The following is a 3,563-nucleotide window of genomic DNA, read 5'->3' on the forward strand; positions in this document are numbered from 1 at the left end:
ATAGAAAAGACAAAAAAAAACTAATTAGAAAAATAACTTTTGCAATGAAATTTGATTTTTAAAAAATAAATCGTCAAGGTTTATTGTGTTAACACTTTGTTAAGTAATTAATTACTTCGTTAAGTAATTAACTAAATGTTAAATAGATGGCCAGTACAATAACTAAAATTTAACTTTGCTTCAAATGTTGTGTTAGAAGTGATAACCTTTTTACTCTTGTAAATAGAATCTCAGAAAGTTCAGGAGAATGCCAGAAGAATACTCCTCCAGGGTAAAGCACACCTTTTATTATATGTAAAATACAGTTGCATTACTACAAATAGGGTAAGTGGATTCAGTTAATTTGTTAACTACTTCTAAAGAGAATAGAATGAACCATAGCCTAATATTTATATCCTGTGATTGATGAAACTCATATAATTCTGTAGTCAGTTCTAGACGTGTCAGTGAGAAGTGTAAATATTTACAGATGCTCAGCTACAACATTTCTTTTTATTTTACTTTATTTGTAATCTTCTACACGTATTACTTACCATGATTATATTTCCAATAACACTATTCTTACACACTTTCTTAATACTCTCTAACACCTTCCCTGTGTGACTAAAACAAAATGTATATTCCTCCTAAAATGCTGTCCTCTGATAAATTCCCATTTTTTATCTGTCTTATACTTTTGGTGAACTTAAAAAAACAAAATAAGTTATTAATTGGAATTCCAAGATAGAAGAACTATTTTGCTGTTTTACTGAGTAAAAACTTCAGTCTAGAACTGTGTGAAATAACAAATTAATGTATTTGCATTTTATATGACTTCTGGATTAAAGCAGATCAAGATATCTAAATATAGAAAATCATGAAAACAAGCTTACAATGTTCAGCACTGTATTGAAGGTTTCTGTTTTCACCTTCATCACTGAGATAGGAGTTAGGAGAAGAATAATATAGAAAAGGAAAGTAATACCTGACTTTGATTTACCAAAAAAATATCAAACTGCACTTCAGTGCCTGCTGTTTCTCTGTAGTTCATTTCAGTATATTCCTAGTGCCATTCTTTGATTTATCAAATACTAGTAAAAAATATTTTGCCATGTTTCATGTTTTAAATTCAATCCTTTTTCCTTGTGCTGTGTCCATGGTCTCTTGTCATTCTAAGCCATTTGAAACCAATCAAACCTGAACATTTCTGGAAGAAATGTATAAGTTGGTTACTTTTGATAACAAGGGATTGGATTATAATATTTATGAGTTTGTTTCCAGGCCTTTTTTATTCCTTTCAAATGTCCTGGATTAGACAAAAAAATTGGAAGCGTTGTCACTATCATTCAGTGTTGACTCTTCTCCCCAGATACTCATCTTAAATCTGGAAGAAAAAAAAGATGAGACTTGATATTAATTTAATCATTATAAAACTGAAAAGTTGCTGGCTGATATTACGAAGTACCTCTAAGGATGTTAAAGACAGCAACATATTTAGCAGCATGTTCTATTAAACCAGGATCTTGCTTGCTTTAATCAAGGTGAATTCAACTAAGCTGAATCTGTTGTAATTCCCAGTTGCAAAGTTGTGATCTCAGCAGTTTCCCAGCAGGGCAGAGCTATGCAGGGTTGTATAGAGTCCAAGCACATGAGGCAGAGCCAGGAGCTGGTCACAGGGCCTATCCAAACCCCTCAACAATGCAAGGGGAGTCAACATGGCCAAGTCCAAGCGAGTCCATGGAGATCTGGTCAGGAGAAAGAGGAGACAGAAGGCAGATACACAGACAGTGCAGCTTAGTACAGGGTATGAATGGTTTGGTTAATTGATTAATTTTGGGCAATATGTCTTCAGCCAAGCTGGATTCAGTGCCATTTTTTCATCTTCCCACATTACACGTAATAGAACCTAAATATCACATCTGCAATGGATACTATGCTGTGCTGATTGAACTAAAAGATTCTGTTCTGATGTCAGATGGAAATTAACTATGTATTTGTGGCTGATCTAGCAGCACACAGGTTTAGTATGAAAGAGTGGAAACAAAGCCCTGCATAGGTGGAGACCTCCATACTTAAATTATCCTGAAATTAATGCACATTTGGATTATTAGAAGATACTCAAAATTTTATTAATAATCTCAGAGGCATACTCAAAAATTTTTCTTCAACAGGAAGTCTTTTTGTCTCACTTTGGGCACAGTTCTTTACATATTCAAGACTCAGCCATTTCAAACATCACACAAGTTTCCTTCATTTGCTATCATCATTAAAGGAAGTAAAATTTTGGAAAGTGTCCATGGTGTCCATGGATCTTTGCCTTGCTTACTGGCAGACTTTCTTTCAAAAGCAGGTGTGAAAGATTTCTGAAAATCTAACAAAAGAGACACCAGGAAAGAGAAGAGAGTTTTCCACTGGTTCATTTGCAAATTAATACTTTCAAAACTAGTCAAATAAGGAAAATGTCATTCCTGTATATTTTTAAAAGTATTTTATTATTCACAATAGTATATGCAAAATCGGGTATGTTAATACATAGGTAGAGGTGAAAACCAGAACAACTGATTTAAGCAAGAGAATATGACTGGGTTAATGTCTGAAAATAATCATAAAATATCCTGAACAAGTCTGCTTTATTGTTAACAATTCAGACAAAAACTATTCTCTCTATAGTGAAGGTGATGCTTAGTGACACCCAAGGAGAAAAGAAATATATTCTTCAGTACTCACAAATTACTTTAAATGTTCACTAAGTTTCTCTCACCCATCTTTCCTGCAGAATTTCAATAATTATATATCTCTATATATATATACACATAATTGACAGAATAGTCAAAAAACTTCTTATTTACTAATTTTTCTTTGGGTGAAACTCAAAACAAAAATAAAAGTACCATTATTTGAGACTTCATAAAATGCATTATAACTTGCTTCTTAGTGAGCTGTTTTCTGGACTAAAAAAATATTTTCTCTCAATACACAGTTTTAAAGAGTGTTCTATATCTTTTCACAGATATTTAAGTCAATATCACAGATATTTAAGTCAATATCTGTCTGTAATTTACAACTCCCAAGAAATAGTTCTGTTCCACAGAGGCCTACTAATAACGTAGAATTACTAATAATTCACCTTAAAGCAATTCAGCAGTAATATGCATAGGTAGCTCCCTTTGTGTCCCTGACACTTCACGAGCACAGATGAACTGTTATCAAAAGCAGAGAACAAGTGTAAACACTTAGGAAAAGGAAAGTGCTCACTTACACCTGTGAAAGAATGCTTGGAGAAGCAAGGGCCCATGGCTGGGACAACCATTTAGCCTATCTAGGTTGATGTGGCTATGTCACACAACAAATGCCAGGTACTTTAATTCCTTTCTTTGAAGCATACAGACATTTTGGTTAAGAGCTCTTGATATTCCAAAAGTAATCAGGGGAGCATGAGGATTTTGTTGTTTGAAATTTAAGCAGGCTGGAAAGTGTAAAGAGGCTGTTTATGTTGGATCAAATATCTTAACTGTTCTCTAGGGACTGACAGACTACATAAAAAATAGTACTCTTTCAAAAGTTTTTCTTAGTTAGAATGTATT

The 3,563-nt window shown here is 33.3% G+C and overlaps 1 long non-coding RNA gene across 1 annotated transcript; it reads right to left on the bottom strand.

The window, feature by feature from the left end:
* Positions 1 to 558: 558 nt before the first annotated feature.
* On the bottom strand, positions 559 to 3,172 carry LOC135295437 (uncharacterized). Its single transcript, XR_010357531.1, has 3 exons — positions 3,107 to 3,172; positions 1,445 to 1,724; positions 559 to 1,363 (listed from the first exon to the last, which is right to left on the bottom strand). It is a non-coding gene; the product is annotated as an uncharacterized LOC135295437 (long non-coding RNA).
* Positions 3,173 to 3,563: the final 391 nt, after the last annotated feature.

Source organism: Passer domesticus, chromosome 2 (assembly GCF_036417665.1).
Source record: "Passer domesticus isolate bPasDom1 chromosome 2, bPasDom1.hap1, whole genome shotgun sequence".
NCBI lineage: Eukaryota > Metazoa > Chordata > Aves > Passeriformes > Passeridae > Passer > Passer domesticus.